Genomic DNA, 10,258 nt, shown 5'->3' on the forward strand with positions numbered 1-10,258 from the left:
TTTTAGAAAAATGCTCCAAATAAACAAATGGTCCAACATTTATGGGAATCTAGTATGATTCAGGTAATGCTTTAAAGGCTTAGGACATGGTTATGAATAATGGGGAGAAAAAATTGGGTCCTTTGGAACCAGGACTTTGTTATAACTCATTTATGGTCTCCCCATGCTATCAGAAATTTTTCTATCAATATTCTTTAATCTTTTTTCTATAATTGGTAAAGAAAAAAGAAGTAAAAGAACCACCTTAAAGCTAGTTACTCAATATGACAAAATGTTTTGGGATGCCGAATTTAGTAATTATCTATATGGGCTATTTAATGAAATTTTTTGCTAATCTAGATAAAACAAAAATTGCTATATTTACTCTTTATTCATGAATGTTCTCTTTTCCCCTGGTTATTTCTCAGCTTTCCAAATTTGCATTGACAAGAATCAGAATGCTTTCTCAGTGACACATTATGCACCTGACAAAATTCAATGGAGGGTGATGATTCTTAATTTTAATGAGAGGCTTTCTACTTTCCATGGACTATGCATAAATCTTTAATTAAGAGTTATGAGGCAACACAGGAAACACAACAAATCCTCCATTTGGCTTGTGAAATTTAAACTGAGTAAAAAGTCTACCAGTAAAAGAGATTCTCCAAAGAGGTAATATAAATATATATTTTAAGTAGATATAAAAATAGAAATAATGTTACAAATTATAAACTGATTAATATTCAAATATGTTTATTTTATTAAATACAGATGACATAATCTCAGTCTTTAATGAATTTTTAAAAAGTAATGCACTTATTCAAAATATTAATAGCACAGCCTTAAAGCAATTAAGGAAACATGATTCCTAACTTCAGCTGGAGTTCTGACAACTGGAATGTGATTATGCACATTGTTCTTTACATGCAACCCTTAAATGAATCATTAAGATATGAGATACACACAATTGTCTTCTTAGCTTCAAGAAATAATTTTCTTCTTCATAACATTTTTCAATCAGAAAGGTATATGGGTGTAGAGAGGTTGATGTGGTAGTTTTTTGTAAATAAACAAGCTGACCAGAGGAAAAAACAATAGACTTGGTAAAGAGGAATCAAAGATTTGTTGTTTTAACTTACCATCTTTCATAATCTGCATGTCAAATAACATGGACACATGACATATGCTTACTCCACGTAACATATGCTTGTTCCACGTGACATATGTTTGTTCCATGTGACATATGCTTGTTCATTGGGGGGATTTTGAGTAAGGGATTATTCAATGTGTTAATAGGGCCCAACACATTAGCCTTACATATAAGATATATTATAACAAACAAGTAAGCTGTATTAGTCTGTTCTTGCATTGTTATAAAGAACTACTGGAGATTGGGCAATTTACAAAGAAAAGAAGTTTAACTAACTCACAGTTCAAGGCACATTTTACATGGCTGAAGCAGGAGGAAGAGGGAAAAGGGTGAACTGTTAGAGACTTTCAAACAACCAGATCTCATGAGAACTCACTCACTATTATGAGAACAGCAAGTGGGAAATCTATCCCCATAATCTAATCACCTCCCAGAAGGCCTCTCCTCCAACACTGGGGAATAAAATTTGACATGAGATTTGAGTGGGAAACAAATCTAAACCATATTATTCTGACCCTCGCCCATCTCAAATCTCATGTCCTTCTCACATTGCAAAATACATTTATCACTTCTGAACAGTCCTCCAAGTCTTATTTCATTTTAGCATTAACACAAAAGTCCACAATCCAGAATCTCATCTGAAGCAAGGCAAGTTTCTTCCATCTATGAGCCTGTAAAATCAATAACAAATTGCTTCCTTCCAAGATACAATGGGGTTACAGGCATTGGGTAAATACATCCATTCCAAAAGACAGAAATCAGCAAAACAAAGTGGATACAGGCTCCATGCAAGTCTGAAAACTAGTAGAGCACGTTTTTAAATCTTAACTCCAAAATGATCTCCTTTGACTCCATGTCTCATACCCAGCCACAATGATGCAAGAGGTAAGATTCCAAAACCTTGGGCAGTTCTACCTCTTGGGCTCTGCAGGGTATAGACTCCTCAGCTGCTTTTATGGACTGGCATTGACTGCCGGTGACTTTTCCAGGCACATTATGCAAGTTGATAATGAATCTACCATTCTGGGATCTGGCAGATGGTGATCTACTTCTGACAGCTCCACTAGTCAGTGTCCCATTGGGGATTCTCTGTGGTGGCTCCATCTCCACAAACCCCCTGTCAACTGTCGAACTAGGTTCTTCATGAGGGCTCCACCCCTGCAGTAGATTACTGCCTGGATATCCAGGTATTTCCATACATCTTCTGAAATCTAAGCAGAGGCTTCCAAGCCTCAACTCTTTCCCTCTCTGCACCTATAGGCTTAGCACCACCCAGAAGCTACCGAGGCTTATGGTTTACATCTTCTGTTGCTTCAGGCTGAGATGTGTCTGGGGCCCTTTTAGTAATGAGTAAAGTTGGAGGGCCTGGGCTATAGGGCACGTGTTCCATGGCTTCACAGAACAGTGGGGCCCTGGACCATGAAACCATTCTTCCCTCCTAGGCCTCCAGGCCTCTAATGGGAGAGGCTGCCACGAAGGTCTCTAAAATGCCCGTATTCTATGTTATCTTTGTTATCAATATTTTGCTACCTTTTACTTATGCAGATTTCAGCATCCAGCTTGAATTCTTCTGCAGAAATTTATTTATTTTTCCTACCACTTTCCCAGGCTGCACATTTTCCAAGCCTTTGCACTCTGTGTTGAGGTATGTTTACTCTATATCTAATTTATTAAGAGTTTTTAAAATCATGAATGGGTCTTATGCTTTATCAAATGCTCTTCATGCTTCTATTGAGATGCTTTTGTCCTTTATTCTGTTGACATGGTGTATCATATTTATTGATTTGTGTATATTGAACAATCCTTGCATCCCTGGAATAAATTATCTTGATCCTGGTGTATTATCTTGTTGATGTGCTATTGAATTTTGTTTACTAGTATTTTGTTAAGGATGTTTAACTTCTATGTTCATCATGGCTATTAACCTTTATTTTTTGTCGTTTTTGTGTCCTTGTTTAGTTTTAGTATCAAGATAATGCTGTCCTCATAGGATGAATTAGGAAGAATTCCCTCCTCTTCAATTTTTTGAATAGTTGAGAAGTATTGGAATTAGCTCTTCTGTAAAAGTTTGGTAGAATTCAGAAGTAAAGTCATCAGGACCTGGGCTTTTTGTTGTTGTTGTTGGGAGACTTTTTATTACGGATACAAGCTTGCTACACATTATTCATCTATTCAGGTTTGTTATTTCTTCTTGGTTCATTTTTGGCAGGTTGAATGTGTCTAGAAACTTACCCATTTTCTTCAGGTTTTTCTATTTGTTGGCATGTGGTTGTTTATAAACAAGTGTACAGTTTCAGACATTCATAAGCTATGATTGTGAATATTACACTGTCAGTCAAAACACTATTTGTAATACAACTGAGTGAGAATAAAATTTATATGTACCCATATGGTCTATCTCCCATTTATGTTTTTATCTTCATCTTTTTTTATATTTCTCACGACATTGGTCCATGTGAAATACTTTAACCTGCTCTCCCTCTTCTCATCAGACTGATTTTACCCTGTAGGCTAGTGTATTGTCATCTTTCAGATCTTGGTTCTAATATTGTTTCCTGTACCCTTTACCCTGCCACACTAGCAGAGGATCCTTCAGTTATGAACTTTTAGCACAATATACATTCTTCCTTCATAGAATTTAACATAAATTTATTTGGGTAACAATTTGATTAAGAATGTGGTATTAAGTAAAATACAAGCACTATAAGTAAAAGAGAAACTGTAACTTAGTTGCCTGTTTTATATCCAAACCATAACCATTGACTGGTACATAGTTGCCTTCAGTAAATATTTGGGAAATATATGGCTGAATTCTTGACAAGCTTTAAATAAATAAATGGTCCCTGACTTCCTCTCTGTGCAACTATGTACTCAAAGACTTACTATGCAAGTGTTTAAAATAAATAATGCTTATGTACCTCTTTTAATATTTGTTTTGAAGAAGCATCATCTTAGTTAATAGCTATGGTGGAAAATGTGAATTATACTCGATTACACCTTCCTCTTCAACTTCCATACCTCATTAGTCTCCAAGTTCTTTTGATTCCTCTATCTTACATCTTTTGATGTGACCCTCCAAACTCATCCATAATTATTCATCCTTTGGTGGCTTCATTCATGCCTTAGTTAGGGCAGTGATAATTTTATTTCCTAAATGTACTCAAGATGCCCCCCAGTATACCATTTGCAATTTAAACTTTTTAATATTTTGGTCTGAGAGCATAATTTTCTCCTCCTTTTTAGAAGAAAATTCCAGCTTTAGCTGGCAGGAAGGTTTGGAGGATGATGACCAAAAGGATATTTAATCATAGCTTCACATGCTCTTTGGTCGTCTGAGGATACCACAGGTAAAGAGATTAAAAAAGAATGGTCTTGAATCTCCCTTCTGTGTATTGCCTATTCTCTCTTTCAAGCAGAGTCTGCTAAGTTCATTAGTGTGGCTTTGTTTTTGCGGAAGATTAATTATTCTAGGACACACACTAATTTGTTATGAGGAAAAGTAGATATTCTAGTTATCTCATTGATGTTTTTCATGGTGGGTTGCAGGAGAAATAAACCAGAAGTTTACTCATATAAAGCAAAGTTACATAAAAGCAATATGTGGGCCGGGCATTGTGGTTCACACCTGTAATCCCAGCACTTTTGGAAGCAGAGGTAGGAGGATCACGAGTTCAGGAGATTGAGACCATCCTGGCCAACATGGTGAAACCTCATCTCTACTAAAAATACAAAAATTAGCTGGGTGTGGTGGTGTGTGCCTGTAATCCCAGTACTCGAGAGGCTGAGGCAGGTGAATCGCTTGAACTCAGGAGGCAGAGATTGCAGTGAGCCAAGATTGTGCCACTGAACTCCAGCCTCGCAACAGAGTGAGACTCCATCTAAAAACAAACAAACAAACAAACAAACAAAAAAGGAGTAATATTCAAAGTAAGTTTGCTCCACTGTTATTGATTGCACAAACTGCACGCAATTCTTTAAAGTTCACAAGATATTTTCAAACATTATTGAAATTTGAGTTAAAGTTTTTGAATCTTTAGAACTTGAACCTCACATATAAGGTAATAGCGGTTTTAACACATAAAAAGCATCATTACTATTCATTTGGAAAAAATAAAGATAAAATTAGCAAACTAAAAAGCACAAAAACAAATTTATTGAAGTATGTCTTTTCATCTACTAAATAGTGTGTTAAGAAATAAGATAATTTATTCCTTATTTTTCATCTCCCAATAGTCCTTAAAATAATGCTTCGTTAATGCAAGTTTTTACAAAATTGGCGTACGGTTTGCACTTAAAGAGACTGATTTGAAACCACTATCATCTAACACTTTATAAAATCCTGGAGAAAGTATGGATTTTCATTTGGTTCAGGTGTCATTCATCTTAAACTTACAGCTGGCTCTTTAAAAATATGGTCTGTAATTGTAGCTGTATAGATTCCCCCATTGACATGGCAAGAGATAAAAATGTTTTCTTTTTTTAACAAAGAAACACACACATACATACTTGAAGCGATGAAAGATAACACATTTCTCTTATACTTGTGATATGGTTTAGATTGGTGTCCCTGCCCAAATTTCATGTCATATTGTAATCCCCTATGTTGAAGGAGGAACCTGTTGGCAGGTAATTGGATCATGGGGGTAAATTTCTCTCTTGCTATTCTTGTGATAATGAGTTCTCATTAGATCTGGTTGTTTTAAAAAGTGTAGAATTTGTGCCTTCACCCTCTTCCTCCTGCTCCAGCCATGTAAGACATGCCTCCTTCCTCTTTGCCTTTCACCATGATTGTAAGTTTTCTGAGGCCACCCTAGCCATGCTTTCTGTACAGTCTGCAGAATCATGAGTCAATTAAACCTCTTTTCTTTATAAATTACCCACAAAGACACAAACTTCATGGCTCAACCAAAAAATCACCTAAGATAATCTATAGACTTAAATTTCCAAATATAAAATTGTAAAAGTTATAGAAGGAAACCTACATGGATTTGGGTTGGTGATAAATTTTTAGATACAATAGCAAAAGCTAGTCTATGAAAGAAAGAAATTGATAACATGGACTTTATTAAAATTTGAAATGTCTACTCTGAAACATCCTGCGACAATTATCAAAAACCAAGCCACAGACTGAGAGAAATTATTTATAAAATAAACCTGAAAAGGATTTATATGCAAAATATACAAAGAAATTCTAATGTTCAACAAGAAGACAACACAAGTAAAATGTAGACACCTCACTAAAAAAGATTTAAGATAACAAACAAGCATCCAAAAAAATGTTCATGGCACTTATCACAGGGAAAAGCAAATTAATGCAACAATGGTATATCACTGAGCATCTACTAAAATGACTAAAATCTTTTTTTTAATGCAATAAAAATTACAACAGAAGACTGGGCATAGTGGCTCATGCCTGTAATCCCATCACTTTGGGAAGCAAAGTCAGGAGGATTGCTTGAAACAGGGAGTTCAAGACCAGCCTGGGCAGCATGTGAGACCCCCACCCATCTTTACCAAAAAAAAAATAATAATAATAATTAGCCAGCCCTGGTGGCACATACCTGTAATCCCAGCTGAGGTGGGAGAATTGCCTGAGCCTGGAAGGTAGAGGCAGCAGTGAGCAGTGTTCGCGCCTGGGCTACAGAGCAGCACTCTCTCTCATAAAAACAAATAAATACGTGAAATTAAAATAAGTTTCAACAAGAACTCTCATTGAACTTTCATTCAATGCTAGTGGAATGCATAACGATACAGCAACTTCAGAAAACAATATGGCAGTTTTTATTAAAGTTATTATGCTCTCACCGTAGAGGCACTCCTAGGTTTTGGGGGATGTTTTGCTTGTTTTTTTGTTTTGTTTTGTTTTTTGTTTTTAGTTTAGTTTAGTTTTGTTTTGAGATGCAGTCTCTCTCTGTCCCCCAGGCTGGAGTACAGTGGTGTGATCTCGGCTCACTGCAACCTCCACCTCCCGGGTTCAACCAACTCTCCTGCCTCAGCCTCCCGAGTAGCTGGGACTACAGGTGCACAAAGCCACGCCCAGCTAATTTTTTGTATTTTAGTAGAGATGGGGTTTAACTGTGTTGTCCAGGCTAGTCTTGAACTCCTGAGCTCAGGCAATCCACCCACCTCGGCTTCCCAAAGTGCTAGGATTACAGGCATGAGCCACCGTGCATGGCCAACTACGAGGTATTTAGATAACCACTTTATAAACTTAAGTCCAAACAAAAGTCAATGTACAGTTGATCTCTTCATAATGGCCAAATACTTTTAGGGATCAAGATGACCTTCAATAGGTGAATGAATAACCAAGTTGGGTACATCCATGCAATGGAATGTTATTCAGGAAGAAAAAGGGGTGATCTATGAAGCCATGCAAAGACATTGATGAATCTGACATGCATATCGCTAAGTGAAAGAAGCCAGTCTGAAGAGATATCCCATTTCTGTGACATTATGGAAAAGTGTCACCATAACTCATTGCAGGCTCAAACCCCTGGGCTCAAGCAATCCTCCCACATCAGCCTCCCAAGTGGCTGGAACTCCAGGCAAGTGTCTCCACACCCAGCTAATTTTTTAATTTTTTGTAGACTTGAGGTCTCCCTATGTTGCCCAGGCTAGCCTTTAAATCCTGGGCTCAAGTGAACCTCCCACCTCAGCCTCCCATGTAGCTTGGACTTAAGGCATGGACCACTACACCCAGCTAATTAAAAAAACATAATTTGGTAGAGATGAGCCTCAATATGTTGCCCAGGCTAATCTGAAACTCCTGTTCTCAAACAATCCTACCTCCTTGGCGTCCCAAATTGTTGGGATTACAGGCATAAGCCACTGCACCCCACCTGATTTTTTAATCAAGTTTTTTTGTTGTTGTTGTTGTTGTAGCGTTATAAGACTTTTTTTTTATATAAGTTTCTGGATATTAACTCCTTATCAGTTATATGATTTGCAAATATTTTCTCCCACTCTATATAGGTTGCCTTGTCACTCTGTTGATTGTTTCGTTTGCTACACAAAAGTTTTTAAGTTTGATGTACTCCCATCTATCTAATTTTGCTTTGGTTGCTTATGCTTTTGGTGTCATATACAGGAAGTAGTTGCTCATTCCGATGTTATAAAGATTTTATTTTTTTCTTCTTGGAGTTCTGTACTTTCAGGTCTTACATTTCAGTCTTTAATTTATTTTGAGTTAATGATTATACGGTAGCATTCCATATAATGGAATGATATGGTTTGTATCTGTGTCCCTGTTCAAATCTTATGTTGAAATGTAATCCCCAGTGTTGGAGGTGGGGCCTGATGGGAGATTGGATCACAGGGCAAACTTCTTATGAATGGTTTAGCACCTTACCTCTTTGGAACTGTATAGTGAGATCTGGTTGTTTAAAAGTGTATAGCACCTCCCCGCTTTTCTCTCTTCCTCCTGGCTCTGGCCATGTGAAGTGCTGACTCTCCTTTCACCTTCCGCCATGAGTGTAAGTTTCCCAAGAAGCCAAGCAAGTGCCAGCATCATGCTTCCTGTACAGTCTGCAGAACAATAAGCCAATTAAATCTATTTTCATTAGAAATTACCCAGTCTTGGATATTTCTTTATATCAATGCGAGAATGGACTAATACAGAGGCCAATTCCCCAAGGCTCCCTATCTTCTAGCAGGAGGCTCTGGCAGCAGCTGACCTCTGAGCCAGGAGACAGCAGGGGCAACTTCCCTGTGGGACTTGGGTGCCTCTGTTCTGCCAGTCCTCCTGCCCACTGGCCCCTCCCAGGGTCCATGCCTAGCCACTCTGCAAGAGCAGGTGCACAGCGCAGCCTCTGCAGCCCAGCCTGAGTGCATCGCTGCACTTGAGTACCTACCCCGTGATCCAGGAGCACATTGGATTCCCCAGCGCAGCGAGAGCCCAACCCCAAGCCATAGGACTTCTTGGTGTCCCAGGGCTGTGGCACGTAGCTAGGGATACCGAGGGGGAGATCTGCGGCTAGCACTTGAACGGGGGAGGGGCCCCCACTCTCAGAGCACTGAGAGAGGTGAGACATTTGGGATACTGGGCAGCGAGGGATCGAGGTATGCCTCCCTCCAGAGAGCCAGTGCAGAAAGGGGGCGACCTATGCAGCCTCTGCCCGAGGGCGCCCCGCAGCCCAGAACACCTAACAAAAGAAACGCAGGCAGGCACCAGTGATCACAGGAGGCTCCACCAAGGTCCAGGAGCTGGTAAAGGGCTATCGCTCTCCCGTCTCACCGCAAAGCACGCCTGCAAACGCAAAGTACAAAAGAGCCTAGCTGCCAGAGATAGCAACCTTTCCTCTTAAGCACCATCTATTGGATCACGGCCCTAACTACGACACCAACATTGGCCAGCTAATACAACATCTGTGAAACCAAGCACAATTCACCCACACGTAAGGGTCCTGTACAGAACCCTGGCCCTCTGAAGCATCCAGAAACGAAGTCAGCTGACAATACCCAACTTACACCACAGTTAAGAGAACACCAACCCTCCCAGATGAGAAACAGTGCAAGAGCTCTGGCAATTCAAAAAGACACAGTGTTCCCTCAGACGACCCAGGCCTGCGGAGGGACGTGAGGAGCAGCCCCGCCTCCCGGCTCAGTCGCAAACACCGGAGTTGGGGGAAACCAAGTAATAAAAACTCGAAGAAACTGCACCTGCGCACAGGAGGATTACAGAGGGTTACACGCAGTCCCCGCGGGGTGGCGAGGGACCTTCTCCAACGGCGGGAAGAGCCAGGCCCCTCCCAGACCTCCTGAGCCCAAAACTTGTTTGTGCCCGTGACTGACAGGCAAGGCTCCGCCCTACTCCCCGCCCATTTAGCACTTCCTGACTGCCGAATGGCGGGCTCGCCTTGGTCTCAGCGCTGATTGGCTGGCAGCTCTACAGCTTGGCGCCTCGCCTTCCAGCACGGCTCATCTCCTGAGGGGGGCTCTGAGAGGACGCCCGGCCGGGGTGAACACCGCGGCAGTAGAGCACCGGAGACTGTGAAGAGCATGGGGAGCCTTTGTCGTGCAGCGTGAAACCCTTGTAAACCCTCGTAAATCCTCATCCCGAGACCTTCAAATTTTAGCCTGGGAGACCCGAAATCCCCTGACCCTGAGAAGCTCCAAATCCTCTCAGCCTCA

The 10,258-nt window shown here is 40.2% G+C and overlaps 1 long non-coding RNA gene across 1 annotated transcript; it reads right to left on the minus strand.

Annotated features, from left to right (window-relative positions):
• Positions 1-715: 715 nt before the first annotated feature.
• Positions 716-9,874, minus strand: LOC135971243 (uncharacterized). Its single transcript, XR_010587308.1, has 4 exons — positions 9,788-9,874; positions 8,478-8,653; positions 6,691-6,784; positions 716-5,007 (listed from the first exon to the last, which is right to left on the minus strand). It is a non-coding gene; the product is annotated as an uncharacterized lncRNA (long non-coding RNA).
• Positions 9,875-10,258: the final 384 nt, after the last annotated feature.

This window comes from Macaca fascicularis, chromosome 6, assembly GCF_037993035.2.
Source record: "Macaca fascicularis isolate 582-1 chromosome 6, T2T-MFA8v1.1".
In the NCBI taxonomy this organism is placed as follows: domain Eukaryota; kingdom Metazoa; phylum Chordata; class Mammalia; order Primates; family Cercopithecidae; genus Macaca; species Macaca fascicularis.